Source organism: Amblyomma maculatum, chromosome 1 (genome assembly GCF_055883805.1).
Source record: "Amblyomma maculatum isolate TAMU_Amacu chromosome 1, ASM5588380v1, whole genome shotgun sequence".
Lineage (NCBI taxonomy): Eukaryota > Metazoa > Arthropoda > Arachnida > Ixodida > Ixodidae > Amblyomma > Amblyomma maculatum.
This window is the reverse complement of record NC_139344.1, coordinates 250,961,606-250,984,538: the sequence shown is the minus strand read 5'-3', so window position 1 is coordinate 250,984,538 and position 22,933 is coordinate 250,961,606. Positions and strand designations below refer to the sequence as shown.

General features: G+C 46.3%; 2 long non-coding RNA genes across 2 annotated transcripts in view; both read right to left on the bottom strand.

Annotated features, from left to right (window-relative positions):
* The window catches only part of LOC146206202 (uncharacterized), a 542,419-nt gene that overhangs the window by 177,291 nt on the left and 342,195 nt on the right, over positions 1-22,933 (bottom strand). The gene's annotated exons all lie outside the window — the stretch shown is intronic.
* On the bottom strand, positions 13,386-16,550 carry LOC146206214 (uncharacterized). The gene is made up of 3 exons (XR_014704395.1): positions 16,306-16,550; positions 15,795-15,854; positions 13,386-13,724 (listed from the first exon to the last, which is right to left on the bottom strand). It is a non-coding gene; the product is annotated as an uncharacterized LOC146206214 (long non-coding RNA).

Below are 22,933 nucleotides of genomic sequence, written 5' to 3'. Positions count from 1 at the left end.
CCTAGGAGTAACCTTTCTTAGTCTGAGCTGAAACATCCCAGAACATATTTCAAATATAACTTCGTAAGCTTGAGTTAACAGCTCCTGCCATGTCGTGTGGCCTCGTGACATTTGGCTCGTGGCACTTCTGGCTTGCGCAAAGGGTCCATCTGTTAAATACTGGTTAACATGCACGAAAAATACATTTTCACACAAACTGGTGACAAATGGTGAAGTGGTGCACTGCAGATTCTGAAATGTATACCTATATGCATGCAAGGATGGCATCACCACATAACACGATCAAGAGTTCTGTCAGTACCTGCAGTTACATGGCATTTCAATGCCCATTAAAGGACCACCTCAGACAATGGTTGTTGTTACCACAAGACCTGTTCTAACAGCGTACCGACACCATTCCACTGAGCAATGGGCATGTACATGCATACCCTACACAGCTCATGATTGCGGATCTTTTATTTCTATGACTTCCAAGGAGTGAAAGGTGATGAAAAGAAATAACCAGCCGCATTGCTAAATTACAGAGGGTGAATATGCTGCATGAAGATACTTAGAAGCTTGTACAAAGAAAAGTGAGAGTGAAATGGAAGGATTTTTGAAACATTGAAATAAACTACAAACTATACTTTTTCAAACCTGTCATCGAGGAATGGAAATCATGCAGTCATCAAAAACACTACATGAAGGACATTTTCGGTCATCTTCACATAACACATCCCCCCGCCTGACACACAGCTTCATACTTATGAAAGAGGACAAACCAATATGCAAGGAATGTGGAGATGAACTAACAATAAACCATATCTTACACGTGCGCCAGAGTCGAGAAAATAAGAGGAAACATTTTGTACAATTTTGCAACAGATCCCTTTCCATCCCAGCATGATCCTAGGAGAGACGTGCAAATTTCCTGCATTTTTGGTTTCCTAAAATGTTCCTAAACAAGCTACATCCAAAAGAACATTTTAGCATTACACGCAAAATAAATACATTAAACCTTGTTCCTGGTGCATGGCAGCATTAGTCGCTTATGCGCCATAAAAATCAACACAATGCTGTAAGGTATACCTTGGTTAGCTATGTTATAAGAGATGCTTTCGGTCTGGTGTGGTCCTTATTCACGTGACAGCGCTGTCATGAGGGTTTATGCCCAGCGATCGGAAAGTGACCTATTGCAAAAATTTAAAGAACTGAAGGCGATTTTACAGATCTCTAAAGATGCGCGGATGTTTGGTTTTGACTGGAGTGCTCAACTGCTATATCAGCGTCCGCCTGCCTTAACAGCCTGGAGGGAAACTGTTCAAGAGAACACATTTTTGAACATTTAACGCGTTTCTGAAGGCGTTGCATTCAATTACGGAGCCCACAAAAAGCAGCTGAATGTCAAACGCCGCCTAGGTAGGCTTTCTATAAAGACAGCGGTGCAGCGTGGAAAATCGCTCCGCCGGTCCATCGCTGGCGCCGCTGACTTGAAAGGCGAACTGTTCAAACTTATAGCTACTGACCACACCTGAAACACTGAATTGTGCATGGTCAAGGCAAAATTTCTCTAACACTGAGCACTGGTAGCTATCGATTTCACACCCAATATTATGAAAATCCGTCCTCTTTTCAATCATTGATACGTCCACGGTTGAACATTTATGCGCCTCGGGGTAGGTCAGCCGTGGGAACATGGATTGCATGGCACACTCTGCAAAATTCCAAGAGTCAGCTTCTGCAACGAAATATGCAGCGCGCATTTTCTACCACGTACCTAAGTCCGGCGACGCATGCATATCTCCCGCTCGTTGCAAAGCTGCGCGGCCGTTCAGTCGGGTCACGCTAACCTCGAGCATGCGGGGGTTTAAACTACATGTACGCAAAATTCAACGACGAGAAAAAGTTTCTGGCTGAGCACTTTAGTCTAGTCTTCCCCTAAATACCAAAGAACATTGCTGTTCAAAGGGAATTCGGATCATTCGCGCTTCCGGCTTTCCGGTTGTGCACCCATGTATTGCGGTGCAACAGATCTTCGCCTCGACAAGTCGCCGTGCAACTCGCCGCAGTAGAAGTGTAAGCCTATAGTAGATTCGGCATGTCTTCTGCAACGGCTCTGAGGTAGAATTTAAACGAAGAATTGAACTAGAAACATCCTGTTTCCTCTGTCTGCGTGTGAGGAACGAGCATAATGCCATTTCACATACAGCGCAAATACATACTTTAGACTGCCGAATGTTCTGCACGGCGAGGTGTGTGTGTTGCGCCGGCGCTAGATCTTCGGAGGTCGATGCAGGACCTAAGACAGCGTAAATACTAGGAATAGCTCACTTACATTACGGGCAGATCGAGGTGATAGTTTAGTGCGAAGCGAAGGCTGCTCGTGAATGTGCGTATCTTGATGCCAGCTGGTGGAGCTGGTGCAGTACGTCGCATCGTCCGCAGCTATGTGAATGACAGCGATGCTTGCCGTACACAATCCTTAGGAAGACCGTGATCTATGTTAGAACAGATGAACTCTTCGTAGCACTTCATTGAGAGTCGCGGCTAGCTGATACCATAGACCATGCATAGAGGATAAGATCCATTCACGTGTAGAGGGCGGAATGTGGCCATACGCGTTCGACGTACATATAGAGGGTATTCACTGACGCGCTGTGCGCGGTGCATTGTGAGTAATTGAGGCGCAGTCGGCCATGTTTGTGTCCACGGAACGAACAGAGCGCACGTACGTATCAAGTGCTGTCGTGCGGTTCTACAAGCAGTGGCATCCGCAGCTATATGTTGTTTATTGAGCTATCGTAGACTGTAATAGGCGCGTGCACAGTGTAAACAACGGAAGCTGAAGAGCTGCGCGAATGACCTCGGCATTTTAAGGTTCCGGAAGTACACACGAACAACACCACTCGAACGAGATACCTCACCGAGATGCGACGTCACGTATGGCTGGCACGGCTCAACCGCACAAGTATCATGGAATATGAGAAATGTATGTCAAAATGGGCTGGACTGGAATCTTCTGGATGTGCCCTAGCAGCCAGCTCTTGTCACTATCCGTGCCCGACTGTTCTTCACGCACTCGGAAGACACATTCCCGGTAAAAGAGCAGCGCGGTATCGCTTCCAGTAATGCGCATGCATGCAGCGCGCTGCCAACACCTCTTCGTCGTGTTTTGCTCCAATAAAATCCTTCAAAGAGGGCTCGCTAAACTTTGTGCTTGCCGCACTTGCTTTTTTTTTTTTTTTTCCGAAGAGTTTGCCACAAGATATAAGTTGAGAAAGGGGGAATGGGATGCAGGAGATAGAAAGTTAAAAGAAGGAGTGAAGTCCAGTTGCGCTTATGTATTCGAGAAGGTTGGCAGTATAGCGATTGTCCATTTCTCATAATCACTATCGCGATTCCACCGCAGGCCCACCTTCATGATTATCCGTTGCCTAATATTAGTCGTTGATGGACACGTCCACAACAAGTGACGCACATCGCAGACGTCAGGTGGAGTGTCACAGTGAGGGCACCTGTCAGTCACTGGTAGATCTTTTTCCCGCCATCGATGTCGAACAGACGGGGTCAGAGCCGCCCCTGCCTGGATCCGGCGCACTGTCACCTCCTCCTGCCGAGTAAGACTACGGGGGAGAGGGTGCGAACACGGAGGAATGAGAGCGCGTGTTCGCTGGCGCAGAACTTGCGAATCGGAAACGTGGGACAGGAACGGATCTGGGGGAAGAGGGGAAGGTGGTGGATCGCCTGATGTGTTTATATGAGTCATAGCATCCGCTTGAATATTATGTGGATCGCGAGCATGGCCGCGAATCCAGTGTATGCGCACAGGACATGGGTACTTTGAACAGAGCATATGTATGGACTGTGCTATTTGGAATGTGCGTCGAACAGCGCTGTTTAAGGGCAGTGAGAGAGTCTGTGTAAAGATGAACTGCATTGAATGTAGGAACTGGTGGAAGGGAGTGTATGGCATTGTAAATTGCTTGAAGTTCTAGTGCCAGAGGGGTGCACGTATCCGCGGTATATGTCACGTGAGTGTTGAGATGCGGATGAGAGGGACTATACACAGAAGTAACTCCTCGCTCTGCAGTATGTGATGCATCGGTATATAATATACACCCTTCAGGCAGATGTGCGGATGATACCGACGGGTAAGCAGTGGGGCGATTGTCCGTGAGCTGGCAGTACGACCATGGAGGTAGTGTCTTTAAATGATGTAGTTGTAAAGATTGTTTGCGAGCTCTGTTTGCCATCCGCTGATCAACGAGTTCAGTGAGCGTATTCAGCTGGGCATACTCTTGAAGTACTGGTATGGGTGTTAGGCGGGGAAGATATGTTATTGCACGCATAGCCTCACGATTGATGGCCTCAAGGGAGACCCATTGTCTACGGGTGAGACGTTGAAACTGTGCCTGGTAGATTATATGCGGCTGGAGGACAGAGCGAACAAGCTGGCGGGCCGTGTGAGCACGCGCGCCACCAGAGCGCATAGCTATGCGACGAATGAGACCTAGAGTAGCGTGAGCGGTCTTACGGATGGCTGTCAGCCACGGGGTGCCAGTCCCAGAGGAATGAAGAAGACCAAGAATGCGAACGGTTTGTACCTGAGGAATTGGGGTATTATCTATCATAAAATTTATAGTGGGAGCTTTCCGTAAGCCAGCTTTATTTCCAGTGCGAATTAAACAGGATTTTGTATGCGAAAGAGTTAGGCCCAAAAGAGGGGGGCAAAATGTCAATACATCCAGCGCATGCTGGAGGGCTGCCTGATGGACAGACGTATCTGGGTGACAGCACCATAAGGTTATAGCATCGGCATACGCAAGCACGCGTATAGAAGGGATGGCCTCTAGGGCTCGAACAAGTGGAATGAAGGCCACATTAAATAATGTAGGGGCGAGATCGGAGCCTTGGGGCACTCCTCTGTTTGAGGGAAAGTGACCAGAGGGCTTTCCATGGACACGCACACTGAATGTTCTATTTGTTAGAAAGGCGTGAATGGCAAGGAGAAACCTGTGAGGAAGACCAAGAGTTTGTAGGGAGGCAAGAATGGCTGAGTGAAGGATGTTATCATATGCGTTTGTTATATCTGTAGCGATCACAGTTCTAACAAGATGACTGTGCGGAGAGTGGTTAAGCACGTCAGCAGCCAAAGTAGCAAGACAGTCCTCTGTTCCTATTTGCGGGCGGAAGCCAATTTGGGATTCTGGATAACAATCACGGGATTCCAACCACTACGATAAGCGAGTGGCGAGAATGTTTTCGTAAAGCTTGCAGATTGTTGGCGTCAGGGAAATTGGACGAAGGGCCGAGAGAGATACTGGAGGATGACCCGACTTCGGTATTGGAACAATAGAATGCTTCCACTCGTCCGGCATGACACCAGAATGCCACACGTCATTGAATGCATCAAGCAGGGCCTGCAAAGCAGTCCCTTCCAAGTTGCGGAATAAGGAGTTAGGTATGCCGTCGTGCCCGGGAGCAGAGTTAGATTTGAGGCGTTCAATGGAGGCCAGCAGCTCTGCCATGGTTAGGTCAGAAGTAATCACATCGGGGGGGTTTGGTAACCGGTAAGCAAGGTGGAGAAGTTGAGGTGGAATCATAGTGGGGAAAAAACTGTCTGGCCGCCTGTTTTGCAAATGTGTCCTCATCTACATTCATCGCAAGGCGAATGCTCTCTGTGTACTCAGAAACTTGAGAAGAGCGCTCCATGGCGTGAAACACTCTCCAAAGTTGTCGATTACTCTGCTTGGAGGACAGGCGCTCACACCATGAAGCCCAACGTTGCCTTCCTAGACGCTTTTCATACCGCCTCGCACGCGCGGTAGCCCGGTGAAGAGCGGGGATAGCCGATGGGTCATCGGGGTTACGAGCAGCATAATAATCTGCCTGGCGACGCAGAGTCCAAAGATTCAGGAGGTGGATGTCCGGGTTTGGCTCGTCTTCATTTACAGTGGTGGTAATCGTGTGGGACGCAAGAACAGCAGAGAGAGTAGACAATGCTGATGATGGGGTGAAATGAGATAAGCGATTGTCTGCGCGTACAGAGTCCCATGATGTTATTTGTACGCTACGGCGTATTTTATGTATCCGCGAAGGAGTGAGAGAGATAAAGATAGGACTGTGATCACTGCCCCAGGTATCTGGTTCAACAGCCCAACCAGGGCTACCAGGGCCTAACCGCCAAGTCAAATCAGGTGAATAAGGCACACCTCGTGGACGGGTAGATGTATTCGGGTGGTTTAAAAGATGAAAAGAATTATCTGAAAAGCTTCCCTGGATGTGTGCACCCCTGGGAGAAGCCGATGGGTAACACCACGAGGTATGTGCGCCGTTGCAGTCTCCACCGACTAGAATAGGGATACCCAAGTAGGCAGAACACAGAAAACGAACCCATCCAAGATTAGGAGATGTGGAACCAGGACGGCCATAAAAGGAAACTAGTATAAGTGGCGTGCGTACAGGCTTAACTAGGAGTGCTACCACCTCTTGGCGTGTGCTACACCACCGTGAAAGGTCAATCGGTGTGTGGGGAACTGAAGTGTGAATATGAATTGCAGATTTACCTGGGCTGAGGGAAGAGGTGATACAACGGCGATCAGGAATGGAAGGTGAATGGTAAGCGCAGAGTCCTGAAAGGCGAGGAAGTTAGTTATGCTCTTGAAGTAAGAAGGCCCACGCCTTTAGCTTTTTGTCGCGAAGACGGATGTTCACTTCAGAGGCCTTATTCGCAAAGCCTCGACAATTCCACTGCACCACCAGAGACAGTGCATTATCCATTGCGAGGCCGAAGAGCTTCTACGATGAGGGAGGTCACCTGCTCCATAAGGGCTAATATTTTATCCACTGTCGGGGTATTCGGGGTTAACGTGTTGTCTGCACGTGATTGGGGTTGGATGCTTATTGGAGGTGATTCGTCTTGCTTCATTCAACCAGAAGAAGTCGGATGTTTGCATCGTCTGTGTCGGCTGCTAATCAGAGCAGACCGCATGCAGATTCGGCGAAGGAACGTAGGCGGGCAGAGTTGTTTTGCAGAAGGTTTGAAGAACTTTATAAACTTACTTATTTCTAATAACAAATAAAGTTTAGCTTGGCCAAAACAGCGCTGTATTTCCAGAGTTTTGTTGCAAAAAAGTTATTTCGAGCCCGCAAGGCAACAAGGTGGCGCCACCGGTGTCATCCCTGTGGCTTGTGGCAGCGGTTTCTTTTGCCTCCTTACCGCGACAGACGATGCAAACATCCGACTTCTTCTGACCGATTAAGGCAAGTGCATCAAACAAGTTTTGTATAAAACATCCTGACTACCAAACGCCATTTATATGCAGAATATCAGCTACAAAAACTCAGCGGTTTAGTTGGTATAAACGTTGGACGGCACGCACGTAATTGCACAAAGAGCGAGTTCGTCTGCTTCAACCGCGGCTCTTAACCCAGCCGCTTGTAACATAGTTGCGTTCTTCGAGTGGTCAGTAGGCTTGCAATTGGTTTCTTGTGACGAAGCTCGTCCATAGGACATAGAATTCATGAATGTCGCATATATTTATGCGTGGGCACAGGCCGACGCTTACCGTGCAGTTGCGCATATCGACTGCACACGGGTCGGTACCAAAGTTTTGTTTCGTACAGGTCTCTGTCCGCATCGCGCGCACTTTGCCGATAAATCGAACTGTTACTCATTATACTGATTGAGTTTTCATAACAATGGTGCTGGCATGAGGTAGAGTGACAAAGCAAACGGACGCGCACGAATAAGCTAACCGCCACCCCGTACTAGTACTAGTCAAAACAGGACGCAAAGATGGCATCGGCTGCACACTGACGTCAGCTGTGACGTCATGTGAATACCCCCTATAGCCATGAGCCTGTATTGCCTGTATATCGACGTCCGCCATATCTTTACGAGAATCGAATGGGTACTTCGGACCACGCGTCGGACATACCTTTAAGGCCCCAATATAGTCCGACGTAACGCGCGCGCGCGCACGTCGGCGAAAAACCGAGATCTATAGGGGGTATTCACTGACGCGCTGCGCGCGGTGCATTGTGGGTAATTGAGGTGCAGTCGGCCATTTTTGTGTCCACGGAATGAACAAGGCGAACGTACGTTTCAAGTGCTGTCGTGCGCCGGTTCTACAAGCAGTGGCATCCGCAACTATATGTTTATTGAGCTATCGTAGACTAATAGACGCGTGCACAGGATAAACAACGGAAGCTGAAGAGCTGCGCAAACGACCTCGGCATTTTGAGGTTCCGTATACACGAACAACTACACTCGAACGAGACACCTCACCGAGATGCGACGTCACGTATGGCTGGCACGGCTCAACCGCACAAGTATCATGGAATATGAGAAATGTATGTCAAAATGGGCTGGACTGGAATCTTCCGGATGTGCCCTAGCAGCCAGCTCTTGTCACTATCCGTGCCCGACTGTTCTACACGCACTCGGAAGACACATTCCCGGTAAAAGAGCAGCGCGGTATCGCTTCCAGTCATGCGCATGCACGCAGTGCGCCGCCAGCACCTCCTCGTCGTGTTTTGCTGCAATAAAATCCTTCAAAGAGGGCTCGCTAAACTTTGTGTTTGCCTTACTTGCCTCATTCGATCAGAAGTGGGAAGTTCGCATCGTCTGTGTCGGCTGCTAATAAAAGCAGACCGCATGCAGATTCGGCGAAGGAACGTAAGCGGGCAGAGTTGTTTTGCAGAAGGTTTGAAAAACTTTATAAACTTATTTATCTCTAATAACAAATCAAGTTTAGCTTGGCCAAAACTGCGCTGTATTTCAAGACTTTTGTTGCCAAAAGTTATTTCTAACCCGCAAGGCAACGAGGTGGCGCCACCGGTGTCATCGGTGTGGCCTGTGGCAGCGGTTTCTTTTGCTTCCTTACCGCCACAGACGATGCAAACATCCGACTTCTTCTGATCGATTGAGGCAAGTACACCAAAGAAGTTTTGTATAAAAGATACTGACTACCAAGCGCCATTTCTATGCAGAATATCAGCTACAAAACCTCAGCGGTTTAGTTGGTATAAACGTTGGACGGCACGCACGTAATTGCACAAAGAGAGAGTTCATCTGCTTCAACCGCGGCTCTTAACCCAGCAGCTTGTAACGTAGTTGCGTTCTTCGAGTGGTCAGTAGGCTTGCGATTGGTTTCTTGTGATGAAGCTCGTCTGTAGGACAAGGAATTCATTAATGTCGCACATATTATGCGTGGGCACAGGCCGACGCTTACCGTGCTGTTGCGCATATCGACTGCACACGGGTCGGTACCAAAGTTTAGTTTCGTACGGGTCTCTGTCCGCATCACGCACACTTTGCCGATAAATCGAACTGTCACTCATGATACCGATTGAGTTTTCATAACAACGGTGCTGGCATGAGGCAGAGTGACAGAGCAAACGGACGCGCACGAACAGCTAATCTAACCGCCGCCCCGTACTATATAGTCAGAACAGGACGCAAAGATGGCGTCGGCTGCATACTGACGTCAGCTGTGACGTCACGTGAATACCCCCTATAGGGACCGGGCGCCCGTTGTATGGCGCCACCATCGCCTCGGTGAAACAGCGCCGCCCGCGGCGGAGTGCCGAAACAGCGGAATGCCGAGGCAGCTGAGCGGCGCAGTCGTTTCCGTTCTGCGAGGCATTTTTGAGCCTGTTCCTACCCGTCGTTTTGCAGTGTGGCTATGAGAGCTTTGAGCTGCGTTGAGTAATCGCAAGAGTATTTTCTGACCGGGAAATCTTGAAAAAGAAAAAGGCCGTTCTCGGCAGGGCGTGCATGTTTTTTTTTTTTTAAACCGCCCGGCACATGGTATTTCTGTTATATGCCCGAAAATGCCGCGCGCGTGATTTCACCATGTGCTAGGAACACCTTCGTTAGGCACTTGTTAAGGCGACTTCGAAGACGGGAATTGCGCACGCACTGCGCGTCCATCTTATATTAGGTTTAGTCGAAACCTGCCTGAAGATCAAATACCGCCGAGCCGTAGCCGTGGCGCCGTAGTAGTGGTAGTGGTCAGCGTTCATGTAAAATGAAAAAGATGCTGCACCTGTCTTTTTTGGTAATAGCTAGGCTCAAACGATTCATAGTAGAATAATAGCAAATGACATTCCAGTTTCAACCTTGCAACGAGAGCTGTAAAAGGAGAAAAATAAACAAGCAAGACAAAAGTAGGATCCTATTTATGGTTGGAATGGCAAACACACATATACTTCCAGGACTTCCTGCACAATTACGCTACAATAGATCACTGAACCCAGCCTTGAGACTATCAAACTTAATCATAATATAAGCCAAATGAGTAATACCACCTCCAGCATCATTTTTACATATACGACAATGTTCTTGTTGAACACGTCGGAGCTGCTACATATAATTGACTTAGAAAATATTATACTATACATGCCTTTCTCTCGACATGCTGCAGATTCTGAAAAGAAAATTAAATTGCCTGCTAGCGTTCTCTCAGCGCAGGAAGTTCAATGCGATTGACCGCACCTGCCTTGAACATCTGAAGGCAATAGTCCAATACTGTCAAACTGTTAAATACAATCGGAAAAAAAAAAAAAAAAACAGTGTGCTGTGCTGTAAGATAAGCCACCGACAACTAAGAGAGCGTTCTATTGTTAAGTGAAGGCTGTGGCTAAAGGTACGTCGGACGGACCCGATCGATGGTCTTAAAGGTACGTCCGACGGACCCAATCGGTAGGTTTCTTCCGACGGACCCAACGCATTTTTCTCCGATATGGGCCTTGGGATCCGTCGGGAAAGCCGGACGGATCAGTGTCCGAGATCCCCAGATGTGGTTGTAGCAACTAGTAACGTTGGTAGCAACAACATGGTAGCCATATGTAGCCAAATCGAAGTTGGTATGAGGTGTACGTGCGAGGTGCAAGAAGTATGTACTACATGCGTGCGTGAAATGTGAAATTACAAATAACAGTACAGTGGCAAGAATAGTGCCTAGAATGGGTGATATACTACGTGATGGCATGATGATAGGTTTAGGTGAGTTGGACCGCGGCAGGGTGGCAAGCAGAGCGCAAGCGCATGTAATCGCGGTGTTGATGGCCGGCCCGCATGCCCGCTCATTTGGTCCTCGTTATCATGAGGATAACTCAAGTTAACGACATTCTAGTGGAAATTAAGAAGAAGAAATGGACATGGGCAGGACATGTAGTGCGAAGAGAGGATAACCGATGGTCGCTGAGGGTAACAAACTGGATTCCAAGGGAAGGAAAGCGTAGCAGGGGGCGGCAGAAAGTTAGGTGGGCGGATGAGATTAAGAAGTTCGCAGGGGTCAAGTGGATGCAGCTAGCACAGAACCGGGTTAAGTGGAGAGATATGGGAGAGGCCTTCGCCCTGCAGTGGGTATAATCAGGCTGATGATGATGATGATGATCATGTGGATTAACGTCTACGACGGTCGTTATGTAGTTTTGATTCTTCAAAGTTTCGTCACTTCCATATGTGATGAGATGCGTCACATAACGCATCGCTTTCTGCTCGCATTGAGGTTGGGTGCTGCAAGTTCTACGTAGTACATATACAAGCGGCGTGTCTCTAGCCCAAGCATCGCGTCATTCATGTTTGTTGAAAGTGTGGTTTGTGCTTACCGTGAGATGCTGTGATGTACGGATTACTGCCTACTAGAGTGCTGTGTGAGACTACGAAGAGTGCTGTGATGAGTGCGCCGATGTCCGGACGGACATCAGTGTGTCCGTTTATGATCGGCGATGTTGCACGTGCATGTCAGTGTTTATTAGGTGCAGTGGTAATTTATTTACACGCGCTATGCAACAATCAGACTAAAATAAGTCATCGACAATTTGTTAGCCTGCACTACAGAGCTCAAAATTCGGAAAATGGGAATGCACATGATGCAGTTTTCGCATGTTGGAGTGGACCGAAAAATAAGTGCCCAGCCCACACCGCCGGGATGCACATTACTACAGGTGAAATGGTTCAGGTCTCTGTAAAATAGCTGCCTGGCACAGCACCTTCCTAAATGTTCAGGCTTTGTACTATTGTTGAAGGCCACTTTATCATTAATAAAGGAACGAATATGCTTTATGTGTTAATGACTAGTGCTTTTTCAACATATGTTCATTTTTTTTTTTCGTTTTTCCTTAGTTTCCTTTGTTTTTCATGCTAGACAAACACAAATAGTACACTTTTAAACTTGTCAGTCCAAAGCTGAACATGAATATCTGCCATGCATATGACAGCATAAATGCTAGAAAGGTTGACGTGTATAGCATGTACGTAGACGCTGCGACATCTTAGTGGCACGTTCGGCTACTTGCCCCAAGGTCGTGATGTTTGATGCCAGTGATGGCAGTCGCACTTTGGTGCAGGTGAAATGCAAATGCTTCTGTTTCCTGCAAGATGTCAACGTAAAGTACAAAGCCCGGGCAGTCAAATTAGTCTGGAGCTCTCCACTACGGTATTTTTCATAGCTACATATATCACTTTAGGATGTGAAACCCTACACGCCACAGGTAGGCTGCATTGTTTTTTAGATTTTGTAACCTCTCATCTATGTTTTGCAACATTTGGCTAATTTTAGTTCTCAAACAGTTGTTAAAGATGAAACCGAAGCAGTTCTTGGCATGGTTTCCTGCTTGGATTAATTTGCTAATTGCAGTTCTTTGAAACTTGCATCAATGCTGGACAGTTCAAATAGCAGGCAGTTGAATTACAGAAATGATGTGGATCGTGCATTTCAGTTCTGACAAATCGAAAGTAACGGTCCCCTCCTTGCATGCATAGGTGCCCTTAGACAAATACATACTCGGGTGTGTGATTGTGACGCACATCAAGGGTCAACAGAAGGCCATGTGGAGCCAGTGTGATATTCTTCATGAAGGCTAAAGTAATATTGTACAACAGCTGCTGTACCATGAAAAAAAAAAATTGATCATTTTGTGTATGATTAACTGACCATGAATAGCATCTTACTCAGAGTACGATGTGATATATATATCTGGTTTAGCATCCCAAAATAACTACGGCTATGAGGAACACAATAGTTGAGGGCTCCGGTATAATTTCAACCACCTGGGGTTCTTTTACATGCACTGACACCGCACGGTGCATGACGGCCTATTGTTTCGCCTCTATTGAAATGCCCCTGCTGTGGCTGGAACCAAATCTGCATCTTTCGGTTCAGCAGCCAAGCACTCTTAACTACTGAGCCAGCACAACGGGGCCAAGTATCAAAATGCATGCCATTACATTTCCTTCTAGCCGGTGGTTTTCTTCACAGAACTAATGTATACAAGGAAAAGTAAATAGCAAGAAAACACTAGTTTTATTGCACATTATATTCACATTTCAGCAAACATTCTTTAGGAAAACATTTCTCAATGTTTGCATGGAAACCATGAACATCTTACAAAAACAAAACAATGCACTTACTCCACTCTAATTATTAATGGGCAAGGTTGCATCTATGCTACTACACTGCACTTATCACAAAACCACAAGCCCCATCTGCTTTGTCCAATCACTCGATGAAACTAACGGAGACAGATGTCGCACACCACAGACTGGTCGTCTCGCAACATATCTCTGTATATGTTGCATTTCAATTTCATGCCATTCCACTTAGCTTCAACTGTTGCCAGCATTACTAGTCACCCATCTTTTCTGAAGCTCCTTTCTACGCTGTTGGGATCAGCATCCTTGTTAATGATGGTCTCTGGAATTTTCGATGCTATCATTTTCACATCTTTCTCATCTGGAAGAACAAAGGAAATCACAAGCTTTGAGCAGAAAAAAAATTAGGGAGACTCCTAATCTCCACCTGTAAGGGTATGGTGTGCCAGCGTTAATGGTTCTTGTCTGCAGATCCCACTGTGGATTCCTGTTAATTTACATGCCCTTTGCTACAAACATAATTACTAATTCCTTAATTCAGGTCTCTGTTATCTCAGATGTACTCATTAGCATACGGTCGTAGACTGCCCTGTTAGGTGATAGACAACCTGGCATAGGCCTCTGGAAGCCTCAGCCTTTCTTAATTGAAGCTGAAACGTACCAAAACATATTTCAAATATAACTTTGTAAGCTTGACTTAACAGCTCCTGCCATGTCGTGTGGCCTCGTGACATTTGGCTTGTGGCACTTTTGGCTTGTGCACAGGGGTCATCTGTTAAATACTGGTTAACATGCATGAAAAATACATTTTCACACAAACTGGTGGCAAATGGTCAAGTGGTGCACTGCAGATTCTGAAATGTATACCTATATGCATGCAAGGATCGCATCATCACATAACATGATCAAGAGTTCTATCAGTACCTGTTGTTACATAGCATTTCAATGCCCATTAAAGGACCACCTCAGACAATGGTTGTTACCACAAGACCTGCTCTAACAGCGTACTGACACCATTCCACTGAGCGATGGACATGTATATGCATACCCTAGATAGCTCACGATTGTGGATCTCATTTATTTCTGACTTCCAAGGAGTTCCTATCGTCAGAAACACTACACTTTATGAAATTGGGGCAGTTGTCTTGAAAGGTGATGAAAAGAAATAACCAGGTTACCTTGACGCAATGCTAAATTACAGAGGGTGAATATGCTGCATGAATATACCAAGAAGCTTGTACAAAGAAAAGTGAGAGTGAAATGGCAGAATTTTTGAAACATTGAAATAAACTACAAACTATACTTGTCAAACCTGTCATTAAGGAATGGAAACCATGCAGTGATCAAAAACACAACATGGAGGCCATTTTAGGTCATGTTCACAAAACACATACCCACACCTCACACACAGCTTCATACTTATGAAAGAGGACAAACCAATATGCAAGGAATGTGGAGATGAACTAACAATAAACCATATCTTACACGTGCGCCAGAGTCGAGAAAATAAGAGGAAACATTTTGTACAATTTTGCAACAGATCCCTTTCCATCCCAGCATGATCCTAGGAGAGACGTGCAAATTTCCTGCATTTTTGGTTTCCTAAAATGTTCCTAAACAAGCTACATCCTAAAGAACATTTTAGTCATTACACACAAAATAAATACATTAAACCTTGTTCTTGGTGCATGGCAGCATTAGTCGCTTATGCACCATAAAAATCAACACAATGCTGTAAGGTGTACCTTGGTTAGCTATATGAGACAAGCTCTCGGTCTGGTGTGGCCCTTATTCACGTGACAGCGCTGTCATGCAGGTCTATGTCCCAGCGATCGGAAAGTGACCTATTCCAATAATTTTACAAACTGAAGGCGATTCTACAGATTTCTAAAGACTGGAGTGCTCAAATGTTTTATCAACGTCCGCCTGCTTTGACAGCCTGGAGTGAAACTGTTGAAGAGAATACATTTTTGTACATTTAACGCGTTTCTGAAGGCGTTGCTTTCAATTACGGGGTCCACAGAAAGCAGCTGAATGTCAAACGCCGCCTAGGTAGGCTTTCTAGCAAGACAGCGGTGTAGCGTGGAAAATCGCTCCGCCGGTCCATCGCTGGCGCCGCTGACTTGACAGGCGAACTTCACACCTGAAACAGCGCATGATCAAGGCAGAATTTCTCTAACACTGAGCACTGGTAGCTATCGATTTCGCGCCCAACATTGTGAACATCTGTCCTCTCTTCGATCATTGATACGTCCACGGTTGACCATTTATGCGCCTCGGGGTAGGCCAGCCAACAGGACCTTTAAACTTTGTGGTGCACTTCTACTGCACAGTGCAACATATACTGTGCCGTACATGTTTAATCACTCTGCAAGCCAAAGGAAACGAGTCAATATTATGCAAAAGCAATATCATTGAATTTTTAGCCTACCTGTTCTTTCCATGACCTGGCATTATTTCGGTGCCAATCCGCTACGTGGGTACGTCACATCTACAAAAAAAAAAAAAAAAAAAAGGGCCGGGGGAGGGGGGGGGGATTAAAAAAGATAGCAAAGTCACGCACCACTGCAAAGCCCTAGTAGTTCTGGCATTATGCTTTATTCGCATTCCGTTTAGCAACAACTACGAACCTACATATCATTTTAACCACGAAATCTGTGAGCTTTCTTTTGTCGCCATGCGGCTGCGCACGGGTGAACGTAATAATTACTCTCATTCCAAGACTCCACTCTGCCTTGAAAGTTTGAGGCGCGAGGCACTCGTTTCCGGGCCTTTGTAGTACGCGAATAAACATCTCATGGCAGGTATCGCCTCACGCTTGTAACCACTCCATGCTTGAAACTTCATGCTGACCAAAGTGCGCAGTAGGTTGCAGCTGTGTTATAAAACTTCACCCATCCAGCAATAACATCTAAAAGTAATGTTCACGCACTGTTACTTACATTCGGGAGTGGCCAGCTGCTCTTTTCATCCAAAACAACAAAGCACCAACTCGACGAAGTCAGTTGGAAAGCTTCAGGGCCAAAAGGAGGTCTCGACTAGCGCATAAGTGAAATATCACTTTTGTAGCACAGCCAAATAGCCACACAATAAGGAAACAACACAAAATAAGCTCGAAAAACGATATTCCAAAAAAAAAAAGCACCACAGAACTGCACGGAACGACAAAACCCGCGGCCATGGCGCCAAAAATACTTGTCTGCTGGAGTGGATCGGATTCGGATCGCATCGACTTTCAGGTGTTTGAGGTGACAAGCTCCTATGCTGTGCGGCCCAATGGGCCCTACGTTTAGGTGCGACCTGGTAGGACTTTCGCTTTCTTTCACCGAACATGTAAAAATGTCGGAGAGAGAAAACGGTAATAATTATCAAAGCAGATGCTAGAAAGTTGCATGATTAATTTAGATGTTATATCAGCACTAATTGGAATGGGGTCAGATAATTTCGTCATCTGCACAACAGCCGAATCACTTGTAATTTGCGTGAGGACAATTAAAACATGTATGTTAGCCAGAAATTCGTGGCCATAGACGGACATTCGCGGATACCTCTCGGACGTCCGCGAGCGTACATCCGCTCGCCATCCAATAACGGATGCCCCTCAAACATGCACCGAATCTCCGATACGGATATCCGAATTTGGACGTCCGTACGGATGCCTTACGAACGTCCTCTCATGGCAATGGAGAATCGGATCCTAATCGGACGTACCACGGATATCCGTGGTTGACTGGCGCGCGTGCGATTGTGTAACGCACTGTATTCTTTGTCATGCGCTCGAAGCTTGGGCATCAGACGATTTCATGATAAATTCCAACTTCGCGAGACCGCGAACAGGGCGCACCCACCACCACCGCTTTCGCCTCCATCGAACTAGAGTTCTTGGCAGCAAAAACAGCATTGCACATGACTATAACCATAAGCCCATCTTCTTCGTTGAAACAATTGTACATTTTCATGCTTGAAGGGATTCCGAACTGATATAGTACGTCAAGCCACGGCCGGTCTCGAGGGAGAGAGCGCTCGCGCTCTCCCCCGAGACCGGCCGTGGTCAAGCGCAGTAAGCAGACGAAAGGGGCCGAAAAGGCGCGAAAGTCGGCTGTTCCGCCAAAACTCGTTCGGAGCGCGAGATTTCGTGAACGACTCGAGTCGCATATATACGCCGGTGTGAGCAGTCGGCGCGCGACCTCCGCGACTCGCTGGTGTGAACGCTAGCCATAATCTACCAAACTGCATCTTTTTGCACTAACCTGCGATCCCAAGCATCCTTGGCCGACCATTTACGTGTGGCCGACGTTGGGAAAATGGTCGGCAGCCTACTTAGTCGGCTAGTAAACCACGGCAAGCGGTCGGCCCGGAGGTAGCCGCCAGCCATTTCGGCAAGTAGTTCGCAGCAGCCTTTGGCCCGACTTTTTGGGCGGACTAAATGCCGGGCACGGCGCCAGGTTAATGGCAAGAGTGCGGCAATGCGTTGGCCCGACTGTTGAGGCGGTACATTGAAAAAAAGTTATGAAGAGCACGATTGCTACTTTTTTTTTTTTTAAATTTGCCTGTTACTTGGCTTTGGTTTTTCGCGATGTTATGTAATTTGCGCTTAGTATGGAACAAAATGATACATGCTATTCAGTGTAAATGTTTTGTTACATTAATTAATGCTATTGTTTGTTTAACTTGTCGCTCACATTTTTAGTGAACCTTATAACTGTTAGTAAAATTATTTGCCGAGTTCTGATAAACAGCAAGCCACAAGGTGACCGCGATTTCATGTGTGGATCATGTCATTATATTGTTTGCTTATTACGAAGCGCAGCTGTAGGTGCTGTAACATCAGTTATATTTTGGCGCACAAGCTCCCGTACACCCCATTTAGCCCGTATCACTCACTGAAATGCGTCCGCTATATGGCAGGGCACTTGAGTAGACGCAACTTCTCATTGTAAGGGAGGATCCTCCCTTCTCGAGAAGGCTATTGTGTAAAATAAAAGAAGCGGACAGAAGAGAAAAAGCACACGGGGCCAGAAATTATGCCTAGGGCACTGGCAAGCCTTGGCCGCGGCGAACGCTCCGGCAGGCAAGCAAAGAGACAAATTCTAAAAACACTACTTCGCAGCAGGAGAAGAGGAATGCGTACACGGAGGGAGACTCGGACGAAACAAAACCGACCTCACGCTCGGACGTTTCGAAGGAAGGGCGGAAAAGAGGGGGGAAATGGTGGGAAGGGCGGGGCAACTGTGTCCCCCCCGCAGCTCGAAAGTTGGTGGCGAGCGTTCCTGACCGACTTTGAAGAGAGCATGCAGTTTTGTGGCATTTGTATACTATTTTTGAAGGAGCTCTTTTCGAACAAACTTGTCTTACGATCAAATACATGAACAAAAAAAAACGAAGGAAAATGATTATTGTCCAGGTTATTAATCGCATACTTTTTTTCTCAAAACAGTCTGGCAAAGCTAAGAGCCGCGAGAAAACTGGCCAGCGTCCTTGTCATTTGGTTTTGTTTCTTTGCGTGTGGCCCATTCATCCTCTTTTACGACCTGCCGGGGTGGGACGGGCTGCTCTTTTCATTTTTTTTTTTTTTTTCGGAAGTCGGAGGGGCGCATTTTCGAAGCGAGCGGTCCGATTCTACACCGGAAACCAACCCCCTCTCCTCCCCCGCTTCTTGTCAACAGTTCTTGGAAAACTCGGCAGCTTGTGCTCGTGGGTGCGTGCGTGCTTTCAAGTTCATTGCAGAAGTGTAGAGCGCAACCAAGCGACGATCTCGAGCGCGCGAGGACGCTGTACGTGCGAACGAAATGTTGTAAATGTAAGCGCGTTTTCCAAAGTTGCGCGTTATTAGTTAAAATTACAAGACAGTCAACTTTGTTACCTTCAATAACTAGGCGCTGGACAACCAGACCTCTTTTTCATTCGCATTTATATACTGTCAGGACAAGTGACTGTAGTAGTTTTCAACCGCTGTATCCTTTCAGTAACTCCGCCAAGCCACCCTGAAGCTCCTCCGGCGCGTTTGGACACAAAAAATCGAAGATTCTCCGCTTTTTCTGTTTTTTTTTGTCCCTTTTTTCTTTTTGCTCAACGAATGGGAGTGTGGTTTCATAGGAACGAAACAGTTGATTTTTATTTATTTTATTAGTATTTCGCTTTTGTTTTACAGATTGTTTTGAATTATGGCTTCTATATTTTCTTGCTTGTTGCTGTCCACTCCTGGTCCGCGAGAGACATATTTTCTCAACGCATCCTGCATATCAATATGAGTTTGAGACCCCTATGTTAGACAGAGTGATTGAAAATTAAGAATATTTATTGAGAGCTACACGAGGTACGCGCAATAAAAGAATTAGCTAATTGAAAAGAATTCTTTCTTGAAGCAGCTGCCGCAATTTCGGGTTTTTGTTGTGGCTTGCAGACTAATAATATAGAGAACTTTTAGTTTTAAGGCGTGAACATGTATCGGAAGTGATTAAAGCGAATTATCTGTCGTACGTACTAAGCCGAGAAATCGCTTGTAGAATAGCCCTGCATATGGAAGGAATGCTGCATAGGTCCAGAAACTTAAGACTTCTGCTTGAAAAGTACCGGGATAAGAGAGTAGAAACGATCATGACGTCATAGGCGTGAACTTCAACCATTTACATAGCAGGGAACCAAAGAAATCTTATTGATAAACATGGAAATAGCAAAGCACACTGGGACAATAAATAATGTTTCAGTAAAACAGCAAACAGTACCGAACATATAAGGTAGCGGCAAGAAATATATAATGCAGTGAGTTTCTGGTCACACGTTGTATATCAATAATGCGCAGCTGCAACAGGACTCCCTCGGGAGCTCTGACCCCCTAACAAATTTCCAGACAGTCGATTGCTCGATCCTTTGTGCTCACACATATACGCGTGAGCCGCAGGCTTGCGTCTTTCAAGACAAGAACCGAGTTCAAATCACTTCGATGTACAAGTGACCTTCCTGAGGTGGATGTGCCGCGTCAACAACCTCCTGATAAAGCTTTGCTCTCCAAGAACTAACAGCTGGCTATATCTAGGTGAGACGCACTAGCATGGGGAACAGTAGACAACGGGGTCACCGAAAGAATACGATCGACCGCGTTCCTATTCTGCCAAATGATCAATCCCACGGACTTCACTATACGTTGTTCGAACGCTTCGCGCGGCCTTCCACTGTGCGACGAAAAAGCTCACGGCGCTAGGCAGCGGAATGTCCAAGCTGCGACGCAGTCCTTAAGGACACGTGTATGAGACTCGACCTGACCAAAGTTGATACTGTGCGGATCAATATGCCAGCTGTAAAGCCTGTCTTAATTTGGTGGGGATCGAATACGCCACACTCAGTGCGCCACCGAAAGTCTCTTAGAGCATGCGGGAGATTGGGTGCAACAGGCGTCTCCCACTTCGCATACGTTTGGCACATATGTATAGGGGCGCAGAATAGCAGAGCGCTTCGCAGAGATTAGATACTGCTATGGCTATCCATGCTCCGTCTACAAACATCTCCTCTAACTATGCGAACACGTGCGCTTGCTTCCCCTGACCATTCACTACAAGCATCTGCCTTCTACTTCCAAGCCAGTATAAAAGTTAAGGCCGCCCAACTTAACCTATGTGATCCACTAACTCGGATACCCAATAGCGCACAACAAAGGGCATAATGAAGACAAGGCGGAACCCAGATAGGCGCCACCACCTAGCTATAGTGAAAATATAATCAAAGTAGATTGACTTTGCAAGAGGAATCCACAAGAAAACACGTGATAAGCCATGCAGGGTCGTATCATTGGGAGGCTGGATCAATAAACAATCAAGGGACACAGATGTGGGAAAGTTGGCACCTGTGTGCACTAGGCTTTATCAGAAGTTTCGCGCATACGTTAATTAGCTATAACTTTAGGATGAACAAGATGTCCGAGATTATTGAGTTAATAGTCTATCCCGACATCGGCACGAAGCCGTGTGTGACGCATGCACGTACGCACGTCTGCAGTCGCACAGAGTAAATTGTTCCACGACCTTACACAGTAGTACGATGGAATAGTTAATAATATTTGAAAGAAGGAAATAAAAATTAGGGGGACGCTCAAGCTTCCCCTTAACATTCGACGGGATACAACGCCTTCTCATTCTTCTCTCTATCTCTCTATTTCGGTGGACAACCGCAGTTAATTGTAAATTGGTTATAGGAAAGTAAAGACGCAGCATCTGTCACAGATCCCGGTGGGAACCTGGACCGCATCTCCATATTTACTACCACATTCCGAATATTTCAGACAAAACCCGACGATACTCAAGCGAAAACCGGGTTAACGATGTGGCTTTTGGACCAAATGAGCTGTAACGCTTCGCATATATACATATATGCTGCACTCTCGATAGACGAAACTCGAGTATATTGCCGACATGAGGGTAAATGGAACAGCTTGGGACAAATATTTGCCCGCCTCAGTTAAAACACGGGGATTAGGAAAGCTTTATTCCTTATATATCAATATGCCGAGGCCGACTGTCTTTATCCAGAACACAAATGTGGTCCTGATAGTTTTCAAATAAAAATGAAAGGCACGCAAAGAGCCGATCGCCCGGACGATTCGCCTGTCGAACGTATACTTCCTGCGAACACAAGCATTGTGCAAGAAGTAACCTTTGGTTCTTTTGAGAAAATTCAAGGGGATTGCGTTTTGAGAATCCCGCGCAACATGACGAGGATCGATCGGCTCCTGCACCAGTGGCGGTCTACATTGTTAAATTCTTCAACGTCAGCCTCACACGCAGAAATATGGTATGAAATGCCAGAATGTATATAAAGTTCCTCGAATCCCCTTTTCCCCAGCCGCGTATTCACTGCTGCTATATTATATCATTAAATAACATTGTGCATATCAAAGTAAAGTCTCCTGCAATACAGCAGGTTTCCCCTCTACGTTTCATGAGGCAGTCGGCTTAGCAGGAGAAAAGTGGAAAATTCGTATCATTGAAACAGCTATTTTTATGCAACATTGAGTTATACCGCGTGCATGATATATATTGACACTATATCATTTGAGCCTGCTGATAGAATTATGCATTGCGCAACAGAAGGTGAAATTAACTGTTATTTATACATATTTTGAAATAAAGCTTTAACCGCGCGCTAATTGAGCCGCGGCGGGTATGACACTCTGTAGTTGATCGCGAGTTGTCATGAACTTATGCTTGAATTTGTGAACTGGTAGGCGCTGATTGTCTGTTTGAAGCATACATAGTATTAAGTGCCATAGATTTGCGCGGTAACTGCGATGAACCTACGAATGTAATTGTCCATTTTTTTTATGGTTAAATGGTAACCTCTGAATTTAAACAACCTCATCATAAAGTTAACCTATAACGTAACCCTAAGCAAACCCACGGTAAACCGAAGAGATCACGTGCCTTTAAGGTTTATATGTCAACCGTCAATTACTTTTGCCAGTGCCCTTGAAACCTATCAATCCTAAACGCCCTTAAATTCGTTTCGCAGCCTCCGTGAGTTTACATTTCGTACGGGGTCAAGAAAAGAGGCGGTGAGCTTTTATGAGCTTTCATCCGG